This window comes from Otolemur garnettii, unplaced genomic scaffold (genome assembly GCF_000181295.1).
Source record: "Otolemur garnettii isolate 467f Iridium unplaced genomic scaffold, OtoGar3 scaffold00019, whole genome shotgun sequence".
In the NCBI taxonomy this organism is placed as follows: domain Eukaryota; kingdom Metazoa; phylum Chordata; class Mammalia; order Primates; family Galagidae; genus Otolemur; species Otolemur garnettii.
The window spans coordinates 2,790,948-2,803,021 of NW_003852414.1; the positions used below are offsets into that span (position 1 = coordinate 2,790,948).

A 12,074-nucleotide genomic window follows, 5' to 3' on the forward strand; every position below is an offset into this window, starting at 1 on the left:
TGGGAATTTAACGCTTAGGTTGTTAATATAATTTTGCTTTAAAATTCTCAGTCATCCCATAAAAATGATCGTTTAAACTCCCTGTCCTGTATCTCCTATATTATTCACTATGTATTTCCCTCTACTACGAGAGAAAGTCGTGGCTTTATTAGGCTTCTTAAAATCCAGAATGTTCGTTTATTATAAATTGTCTTGATACTCTCATGTCTGAATAAAATATCCTATTGCTTGCCTGAGGAAAATATTTTTCCCCAGGTGAAAATATATTCTATTCTATGTGATTGCGGTGATGAAATTGCTTAGCACGCTTTTTGAATCAGAAAAATTCATGTAGACAATTTAAATGTGCAAAGCTTATGATCCAGTCTCTGGGGTCCCCACATTGGCATCTGGAAGCATATTTAAGTTTATTTTTAATTTCCTTTATGGCTGGCATGGTTTCTTCTGGTTCAAACACACACACACACCCAAACAGGGCTTCCCCAAATTATCAAGGCAATATTCTGAATGAGCTGCGAAACTGAAATTAATATCTTTCTTTAGAGTCATCAAGGACAAAAGCACATTATCTACTGGCCCTGCTCGACGCTTAACTCTCCATGAAGTTAATATGGATTTTGTGTATATAAAGGCATATGATTGCAGAAAGCTAAGCAATCCTTTTTACCATGTGCACTTAAATCCCATAATGGTACACGCTCTGATTTAATTAGTTCTCGTCCTATAACGAGACACAGCCAGATTGATATAATTAATAATGATGTTAGTCATAGCTTCTCCATTCTCCGTATAAGACACTTCTGGTGTCAAAGGAAGCCTTTATATTGTTTTAAAACTACAATGAATTCTAAATTAATTTTGAAGTGGGTGTGTCATACATAAAAATGCTTTAAATTAACTAATACTGTTCTCTCCTGTGATAGCTCAAAAAGCAGTTCTCCATCATCAGGGTAATTCTTCTTTCCCCCTGCAGTTAAAGCCGTATGTAGAACTGTAGTATAGAAAGCTGATGAAAACAATTTTATTTTTACGAGTGTCAATTGATTTTTAAGGTCAAAGTTATGACATTGATTTATTCTGCATGTCAGTCTTTGAGAGCGTTGAGATACCTCATAGGGTTCTGAGAGACACAGTTCAAAAAATATCCATCTCCTGTAGGACAGAAGCCAGGCTGTTTGTCTGATGATTTCTTTACATCATCCACAACCTACATTTTTAGCTGAGATTGTCCCGTTGACACCAACCAGACAGGTTGGACCAGTAGCGTCAGGGTGTCATCACACCGCATCCCAGATCTGGAATGTCGTTCCCTTCTCTTTACCAATTTTCCTAAACTTCCAGGTCTGACTCAGACCTTTCCTGTCCTTATTATCATTCTGTAACACCTCTCCCGTTCTCGTGTACATCTTACTGTCTTGTGTAGATGGCAGGTTTCTTGGTAAAATGTAATGGGGGGGGGGGGGAAACTGCACTGTCCTCAAACTCAGCCTAGGACAGTACTAATGCCCAGAGTTGCTAACTTTTATAGGATGCCTAACATTCAAAAACTGTTTTTGAGCAGCTCTGCTGTTTCTGGTTGGCCCTGGGTAAGCTGGAGTGCATTTTCTGAAAGAAGCATTATTAGGCTTGGTGACGTTCCTGGTCCTGAGCTCTGATGGTCAACCCATGCAGCTGGCACGTGGGACACGACTCCCACAACCAGCCATGGTGTGACCTGCAGAGAGGAGGAAATGTTTCCCATCCTTGCAGGGGAGGGTAAGGAGTACAGTGGAGTTTAGCTGCAAGCTCCCTTGGCGATAGGGGCTTATGGCTGTGGGACTTCAGCTGCAGAAAAACTCAAAACGGGGATAGGAGACAATAGCTAAGATTCCCAGGGCTGTGTCAACCTATTCATCTTCTGTTTGTCTGTGAGAGGAGAACCTTTAGTGTTTTTTGCTTGCCTGGGGGCTCTGATGTGAAAGTTAAGGACCGTGACCGGGTGGGTTCCTCCCATGGCAGAACGTGTGAATTGAGGATGCCCTGCCCTTAGAGAGGCGTCCGGTCTGTGTGGTCCTATTAGAAAGCGAGAATGGTGGTTTGGAAGGTAGAGGGTTTGATATGGTGTATGTGTGTGGAATGCGTTCAAAAGTTAGTTGCTTCTGTACTGTTGGTTATGCAAGAAGCAGAGCATAGCATTCTTCATCTTAAGATTCCTGTAAAGTTGCATATATGAAAAATGGGCCCATTCAACCCCTCGGGGAGGAAGGAAGTTACAATTTTCTTTCATGAAGCCTGTGGATAAGCAGTAAATAGGTTCTCAGAACATGGGATGTTTCTGTATCTCCCTCCAAAGTTATTCTCAGCCCTCCACCCTTGACCCCCACTGATAAACAGACCTGGATTTATTACAACCTGAACAGCATGAATCTTAACGCCCTGAATCTTAACACCGTGTTTGCATGGCCTTGAAAAACGGCGAGCTAAGTTTTGCCAGGACTCTGTCTGGTTACACAGGACATGCAGTTTATTTCATCGTGGACACAAAAGGCAATTTCAGGGCCTTTGGGGTTTTCAGGCAGAGGGAAGACAGTCCACACCCTCTCCGAGATTCGGATCTAGTTGTGAAAACGAGGCATCCATGTGTGCAGAATTAATGCCTGCGACAAGATCAGACGATTCCTGGCTTAATTAGTCATGTGGTAAACAAGAATTCAAAACAGGCGATGTCTTTGATGTCTGAAGTGATTTGGAAAATTTTATGAAAGGATTCCCCGTTGGAGTGGGACATAAAGTGGTAGCAGAGCTGGGAGTGATGAATATTTACCATTTCTTATTTGTTTTCTCATTGTTCACATGTAATAATGAATACATTACTCATTACTTCTAATCAGTGGATATTGTTATGTAAATTTCACAGCAATTATCTATACCTTTTTAGCAGGATAATTTAATTCCCACTTATGTAATTTTTCTTTTCTTTTCTTTTCTTTTTTTTTTTTTTTTTTGGTCACTAAACAAACACGAGTCCCAGAGGTATATAACAGGATATCTACACTGACTTGTATAGCGAGTTGTGACATGCAGCCTAGGCTGAGGGTCTAAGTTCCAGCTCCTCAAAATGTGGCCGTGAACCAGCAGGGTCAGCATGACTTGGGAGCTGCAGAATCTCAGCCCCAGACCTGCTCAATCGGAATCTGCCTTTTTCACAAGACCCCTAAACACACCTGCCGGTTCCATGGTAGGTCGGAATCACTTGTCTCTGTTATTTGCATGGAGCATTTAGCATTCCATCCTCAGCCCTTCTGTGGGAGCTTTTTACAAAATTGCCAAGGTGGGTGTTTAATCTTTATAGATGCAGTTTTCTCTGAGCATCTCACATTATTTAATAGAGTGAAGTTTTACGGTATTATGGACGGATGATTCTGGCCGTCGTTAAAAGTTAAACGAATACCTAAACCATTTTCCCAGCACTTGGAGTTCTTAAAAACTCAAGACGTGTTTTGGAAAACACTGCTTTTCCCTTTTATATGGGAGCCCATGTGAATTCAATTTCGTGGGAAATTTAAGCCACATGTTTCTGATTCATTTACACTTAACCCTTGAGAAGGTTGTGTTACAACAGCAATTGCCTGTCCAAAAACATCTCTGTCTCTTAGTAAATGCTTCAGAAGGACAACGAGATGGGAAAAGGGGAAATGGGGAGAAATCATTGGAAAGGCTCAGAAAAGTTGGGGTTTGGGCTCAGGAGTCTGGATCTGGGGGGCAGGTCTGTGCAGATTGTTTGTGAGAATAGCTTCTTTATTCCACACCTTGGGGGAGAGAGGACAGAAGGACCATATAGCCCTCTTGTGTTGAAATGAAACAGGAACTTGTAGATCACATACATTTCTCAAAATACATATTTTTACTAAACATACGTCAACATCTCTCTTCCTTTCTTCTGTAATTATATTCAGATCACTTGGGGAAATTGCTGGGTTTTGGGGGGCCTCTCCAGAGACCTTATCCATATTTGGTAGTAGCCAACCTCGTATCGACGTTGACGGAAGATGAGGATAAATTGCTCCCTATGATTCTGAGAAAGCCTCCATGGGTGATGAACTTAAAAAAAAAAAAAAAAAAGCAACTTAATTATCTTTGAGTGTTTTGGGTTTGAGCTGATACATAACCAGAGAATTTTAAAAATCCATTAAGCTTCTTTTCACTTCATAGTGAAGCTTGATTTTTAGCTTGTCAAATCATACATTCAGTGTGACAAGTTTTCTCTCTCTTTTTTTTTTTTTTGATGGATGGATTGTATATATGAACGTGTATATATACCTGTGAGAATATATGTCATGAATAAAGAGTGAGTGTTTATGGTGGAAGGAAACAATGATCAGATTAATCACGGTTTCTGTTTAGACATCTATCCCTAGATTTGGCGAGTTTGTTTAGGTAAGATGACCCGGGCTGATTGCAGGTCTTTGTAGCCATTGGTAAATGAAAGGGCATTTGAATTCCATGTCTAGCACATTATTCCAGGGAGCCGGCAAACACATATTCCTATGACAGATGCACTAATCCAGGCTGAAGGTCTTACTTAAATATTTTAAAAAGCAAGTTTGGCACTAGAAGGCAAAAAGAACTCCAGCCTCGGCGACATTTTTGCCAATTCTCTGTTGCTTGGGTTTTTCTCGCGACCCTCTTTTGCTGTGACACTGAATGCCTGTAATCATGCCTTGCCTGGTGTGTAGGAAGAAGGCTTTTCTCCTTTTCCACCAGCTGCCTGTTCCCGACCACGTTCAACCTGGTATCCATTTGAGATCCTTCCGTGGGCCCCTCTGGGGTCAGTGTCTGCCATCTGTGCTTCCCCACACACCCTGGGCTTCCCTTTATCCTAACATTTGTCTCTCCAGCGTGTACTTAACCATTCACAGGCCCATCTCCCCCCAGGGGAGTGACTCTGCTTTATACAGCTTCACTCGGTCCCTACACTTCAGATTAGATATTCGTTGAGTTGTTGAATGAATAAGCTCATGACATAAAAAGGATCCTAATCCAGCTCTGGAAAGTGAGACATCTAGCAATGCTAAATTTGAGTTTGTGGATTAACTTTTTTTTTTTTTTTTTGAGATAGAGCGTCACTTTGTCACCCTTGGTAGAGTGCCATCACAGTGCACAGCAACCTCAAACTCTTGGGCTCAAGCAATGCTCCTGCCTCGGTCTCCCGAGTAGCTGGGACTACAGGCACCTGCCACAATGCCCGACTGTTTTTTCTATATTTTAGAGACAGGGTCTGGCTCTGGAACAGGCTGGTCTAGAACTCCTGAGCTCAAGAGATCTACCTGCCTCGGCCTCCCAGAGTGCTAGGGATCATAGGTGTGAGCCACCGCGCCCGGCCCCAGGATCAAGATTTTAAGATGAATCTAAGGTTGTAGGCTCATGTCACGTGGAAGGCAAACTGTGCTTCTCAGACTCTAGCCTGAGCTTCTCTCTTGCTGGTCCCCCCGCACGTACACGCTATGAGTCAGAGGAGGCTCGCTGTGGCCCTCCATCGCTAGAAAGAGAACCCTGCGCTGTGTGGTTTCTGCAAGTCTCGTAGGCGCCATTCATCACCTCATTCTTCAGGCTGCTGACAACATATCCCAGTTTTAAAGACATTCGCAGATTATATCTCCATAGTTTCCTTCTGTAACTGACTCCATTATTTGTTTAATAAGTCTTGCTGTCCGAAATGGATTCTTTTTTTTTTTTCTAATCTAAATTCCCAAATGCCCATTTGGTCCCCAGGAAAGAGGGAGAACAGCTGGCCCCCACAGCGTTTTCTTCTCCATCCATCCCCTGGATCACGTATCACCTCCTTAGGGCTTTCCGATGTTTCTCATTATGCTTGTGAGTGAGACAAAGACTTCAACTTTCAGCTCCAAGTTTATCACCAGAATCCCCGTCTTCCTCAGTCACCTCCTGCTGCCCTGTGCGTCCTCTCCTAGGCCCTTCTCTGTTTCCATTTGGCCCCATCGTGGGAAACCAGGCTTATTCCTACACAGTTTGAGCTCCCTCTGCAATCATAAGCTTCTTGAAAGTAAAGATTGCGCGAAGCTTCTTTGCGTTTCCTGCGATGCACAGCACATAGAAATTGAATTTCCTAGCGGCCACTCCTCCCTTTGATAAACCTAGCCCCAGTTTGTCTGAAACTGATCAAGACCTGAAGCTAGTAAACTTAATTCCTACTCAAAGGGGCAAAGTCTGTCCTGTAGGCAGGAGAAGCATTTTAGAAAAAAGAAACCCAGCCTGAAAATTTGACGTGAAAAGCCAAAGGCCCAACGGGGAAGGTTCTGTAGCCTACATTTAAGAGTTCTTTATTCATCAATGAGGCAGCAGACGTTTCTAGGTAGCATCCGTGCAGTCCAAGAGAGAAAGTGGATTTGGTGGTATTATACGTGATTAGGAAATAGGAACATCAATAATTACTGTGAGCGGATTGTGTATGGCGTAATTAACGCCCCCAAACTATTTAGAAATTCTCGGATGAAGGAAAATACAGAAGTGGGGATTTGGGGTGTTGAAAAGATAAAAGCAAGCCGCATTTGAAATAATGTTACCAAACATCATGTTTGATGAACGTAGATTGGCAAAACATCAGGACACAGCTGCTGATTACAGATGCTCTTTTCAGTAACCACCTCAGAGCCCATGAACCCTGGATAAGGAAACCCGTCAGGACGAATCAGGACGCAGGTCACCACCGTGACAGTGCCCTACCAAATCACACGCCTGTCCTGGAGATTTCCTTCACTATCTTAGGAAGGGTTTGGCTACATGGAAACCACACAGCAGTGTGTGGGCCTGAATATTTAACATCAAAATCAAGCTTTTGGCAAGATGTGTTGGCATCGCTCATAAATATGCTCTCAGTTCTCCGGATTAAAAGGCAAAAAAATTAAAAATCAGGAACTCGTTTGAAAATTAGTGTTTACTACGACATGTTTTACATTTAAGATAATTTTGGCAGGGGGAAAAAAAACCCCCACCATTTTTAATTAAAGCATACAGCAAAGGAATTACCTACTAAGCTATCGTATCAAATATAAAAATATTACTAAATAACCGTTTCTGAAACGTACAGTCTAGTTTGTCGTATATTAAATTATTAACGTCTCTGTTGGAGGAGACATTTTTCATAAAACATTTAAGCTGCGCATCTCAGAAGTGCATTTTGGCAACTGATACACAAAAGCTATAAAACGGCACGCACATTACCCTTCTATCAGATATTCAGCCTTTTCATTAAGGAAGAAAGAAGAAAAGGCAAACCCCACATCAAGCCATTACTAGTGGTACGACCTTTGCTCAGAAAGATCCGTGTTTCAACATAACACCCTTGCACCCCTGGGAGTGCCGAGGCCAGAGGGCGGCCCTGTCTGTTAATGGTGGCACATGATTGGGGAACGTTGTGTCCGTGGCTATTTCAATTAGTACCAAGAGTCAATGTTTTGACCAAGGACACAAATAAGTAGCTAGCAAAATAACTAAATTAGATAACAAATGAGAAATGGATAAGTCATACGCAAAACAGCCTTCCATGACTGCAGTAGAGATACATTCTGGTTGAGGTTGATAGAATATGCTTAGAATACATCAAAGAAAACCCAGCCTCAGGGAAGACATTTTTCCATTTCCCTCGCTCTCGTTTTCTCTGCGCTTTCACATTTTTTTCCTGCCCATTTCTGATGTTCTTCCTTCCATTTACCTGAATATTACCTTTTTCCATTTTTTACTCCTGACCGTAGGAATAATTTCATAACTTGAGGGTTTGTTTTTCTTTTTAATGTTGCGTATTTCTTTAGAGAATGAAAAAGTCTTGTCCTGTATGGAACACCTTTTCCTGAAAACCGCTCAGTACTGTTCCTCGTATAGACTGCTGAAATGACAAGGCGTGACTGGGAGCCTCACTGTGCGTGGGGTAGCAGGTGGTCTAGCGCAATGACCCATCACACACTGGAATGGCAGAATCGCAGAGTGACAGGGGATGTTCTCAGTGACCCTGAGGTAGTCTGTGTACTTTTGAGTGAAGGAGACTTTTTTTAATAGGAAAACGTTTTTGAGGGAAGGGCTATAGGGATAAAAATTAATGAACAATATGTAATTAGCTATTGTGGGAAAATAGGAGATTTCTTTAACTGGGTTTTGCTTCCGTCAGACACACAGACACAGCCCCCCACACAGCTGACTTAAAGACGACAGAAAACCTGAACTAGATGCCAAAGCAGGTGTAAATCTTCCCTGATACGCCAGGTTTACGTCGCTATTGCCCAGACAAATTGGTCAGGCTTATTTTATTTGTTCTCACAAATCACTCTCGTAATTAGCGTGATAGTTTCGTTTTGCAAATAGTGGCTCCAACCATGCGCACAGTTTCAGATGGAATATTCAGAATACTGATAATGAATTCTGCCAGCCACCCTTCCTTAGCTAGAAATGGAGGGGGGAAAAAAATGCAGCTTTTAAAGATCTTTAAGGTTTACTTTTAAGTTTGTGTTCTAAAGAAAGAAATATCTAGGAAGAACTAAAGGTCGAGTCTCATGCTACTTATAGGTACGTAATTGGTGTTGTGTGGGATACTCTTTCTAGAGGAACGAAGGGGCTCTGGGCTCTCCCAGCCAGGGGTTTAGAGTCCTTGAGGCTTTCTGAGCATTTTTCTTTTTGGGGGGACAGAGTCTCACTTTGCCATCTTTGGTAGAGTGCCATGTTGTTATCTCTCACAGAAACCTCAAACTCTTGGGTTCAAGCTATCCTCCTGCCTTAGCCTCCCAAGTAGCTGGGGCTACAGGCACCTGCCACAATGTACCCAGCTATTTTTTTTTGCAGTTTTTGGCCGCGGCTGGGTTTGAACCCGCCACCTCTGGCATATGGGGCCGGCGCCCTACGCCTTTGAGCCACAGGCGCCGCCCTGTGTCCACCTATTTTTAGAGATGAGGTCTTGCTCTTGCTCAGGCTGATCTCAAACTCCTGAGCTCAGGGAATTCACTTGCCTGGGCCTCACTGAGTGCTAGGATTGCAGGTGTGAGCCACCGCCCCCTGCTCCCTGAGCTTTTTTAATGCAAGTGAGATTTCTGGTATTTAAATATATCAGAGTCAAATGAAATTTTGTCTTGAGACTCAGGGAAAGAATTAACATCCATTATTACTTAAGAATGAGCATAGTCCATGCATCAAAACACACGAAGCTCTGTTACTAAATTTAATTTTGTTTTCCAATTAATTTTCTCCAGTAGCACAACTTTTTCAAAGCTTAATATTTTGTCAGCACGAAAGCAAAATCCTTTATTCCTGCTTCCTATCTTTACATCCAGCTCCTTGAATTTCAGGGAGGGATTAGGGGAGGAAATAATAAATAGGTGACTGATTTTAAAGACAGAGTGGTGATGGCATTAAGCAATAAAGGGATAAAAGAAACAGAGGAAAGCTTTGGAGAGGTAGACGGTTCCTTTTTGTATATGTTCAGTGTGTCGTCAGCATATTCAGCAGGAAATCAGAACAACGGAGGTGTTTTTTGGAGAGAATTGAGAGCTGGAGAGGTCGATTCCACTGTGTGAAAATGATCATTGATATTGAGGAGCGGACCAGCCTGCCGGTGTAGCAAACAGAAAGAGAGAGAGAAGAGATGAGAAATAATTTGGAGAGCTCCTCAACGCACATGGTGAATTAATTGTTCAGTCAAAATAAAGGAAAGCCAGCAGGACCAGGTTTTATAAGAAATGAGGAAACCAAGCAGGGGCCACTCAACTCACTGCACTAAGCTCTCAGAAGATCATTTGAGAATGCAGCAGGAGCTAAAGCCAAGTTGCAGGGCACTGAGAAGGCGGTGTGAAGAGAGAGGGGTGAAATTGAGAAGGGTGGAGATGGAATGTGGTGCTAATAACTCACTTGAATAGGAAGGTTAAGGAAATGTTATTAAACTGAGATAAATCCAGCCAGCAGTGAAGGGGGCGTTGATGATATAAAAGGAAAATAACTCAGGGAGTGAAGTCCTAATTACAGATTGAGAACAAGCCAGAGTGGACTCTGGGTGTGCTGGCAGGTGGACAGGGGAGTGTGTATGATTTCAGACACAAAACTAAGCAGTGCTTCCTTCCTCTTGGGCCACCCTGAGGTTTGTGGACGCTCAGCCCTACCAAAGGTGTTGGACTTACACACTGCACCATCCTCAGCCTAGCGGGTGACAATTTGTTTCTGACGTCAAAAATAACCAGTTAAATCTCCTGATAATTACAAAAGCGTTTGAAGTCATAGACAGTTACATGAAAAGCACACCCTCATGTGCATTGGGAAGAATATGAACTCATTCCTGAGCTGACAGGAATCTGAGATGGTTCTTAGCTGTTACATGCCAAGCGTGCACTCAAAACCTACTGGCTGATTTTTGGAAGTTATTTCCAGCTCTGGAAATCTGTGGGGTTTCAGATTCCCATGTGGTGGTGCCTTCCAGCTGACAGCTCCCCCTAGAGGTGGGGGGATGCCTCTGACTTAGCGGGGTCCTGTTGGAAGCCTGTGGCCTGGTTATTTTCCATGCCCTTTAGAGGGCGCTGTCTTCACTTTGGGGACCTTCCCAAGCTATCAAGTCAACTTTAGTGTAATTTCTCTCCTAATGGCTTCAACTTATTTCACGAAGTCAGAATTCAAGTGAAAGCAGCAAACTGAATTCAATCAAGTTAACTCTGTTCTTCTCCTTCCTGGCACATCGCACAATTCTAGTTAATTCATCATCAGCACAGTTGCTCCATAAAAGCAGGAGACATACCTGTCGTACTCATCACTTTATGCCCTAGTACAGGGGGATCGTAGGCCCCAGCGCGCGCAATAACGTGAGTGCACGTCCATATCTCATGTCTTTTCACTCCACTGATACATCCCATTCACCTTTTTATTCCCTGTAGGCATAGCGAGTACTTTTCACACTCTGAACACTGTAGAAATATTTGAATGAATCTGTTCTTTACCCTCTTGACATTGAAGTTCACTTGAGCACTGCACCCCAATTCATGCTAACTCAATTCTCTCTTTGATCATGATGCTTCTTCCGACTTTGCACTCACCTAAAAATTAACCTCACGTGTAATGTTCTTAAGTCTTTCCCTCGTGTACTTTCTCAGTTGGGCCAGCGTTCTGGAGATAGGCTCCAAAGGCACTTCAGGCTTTTTTAGATGAGGTTGCAGGAAGTTAATGGCTACACTGTCCTTTAGTCCAGCTGGTCAATAACTGCGTACCGTGATCGGTCGGCGAGAAGTCTGGAGAGGTGCACCATTGTTCTCGTGCTTTCTTTGCCATTGGAAAGCAATTGCTTTCAACATCTCCCCCCCCCCAAAAAAAAGAACTACTACAGAAGATTGTACCTTTTAAAGGCAATCTCTGCATCTTGTTCAGTGTGAGAACACAGTCTGTAAAATGTGGTGTGACTTGCACAGCAGTTACATACTGTGTTAGATCTAATTTCAGAGTGCCTCAATTACCCATTATTTTATCACTTTTTTTTTTAAATGTACCCAACAATAATGTTGAAACTGCATTTCCCTTGAAGGCTGCTATTGATGCCTACTGATTACACCAAGGCATATACTCTCTTATGTGTATAAGTATTTATTTACTTATTTTTTTAATTAGTTTTTTTTTTTTTAAAGACAGAGTCTTACTCAGTCACCCTGGGTAGAGTGCTGTGGCATGATAGCTCACAGCAACCTCAAACTCTTGGGCTCAAGCGATCCTATTGCCTCAGCCTCCCGAGTAGCTGGGACTACAGGTGCCTGCCACAACTCCTAGATAGTTTTTCTATTTTTACTAGAGAGAGTCTCACTCTTTTTGTTCATGCTGGCCTTCAAATGATCGAACTGCCTCAGCCTCCCAGCAGCTAGGATTGCAGGTGTGAGCCACTGCACCCAGCCTGAATATAAGTACTTAGAGGACATGGTGATCAATCTGAAGTTCTGTGTGACTGTGTAAAGTATTCGATATAATAGTTCTACCAAAGAACCAAAGCCTACTACTTTTAATGACTAAAATCTTCCCTTTATTACAATTAACATTTAATGATCCCCTGCTTTCTTTACAGTGTATTC

General features: G+C 42.6%; 1 protein-coding gene across 10 annotated transcripts in view; it reads left to right on the forward strand.

Moving 5' to 3' along the window:
• Positions 1 to 12,074, forward strand: part of PARD3 (par-3 family cell polarity regulator) — a 592,542-nt gene that overhangs the window by 524,083 nt on the left and 56,385 nt on the right. The gene's annotated exons all lie outside the window — the stretch shown is intronic.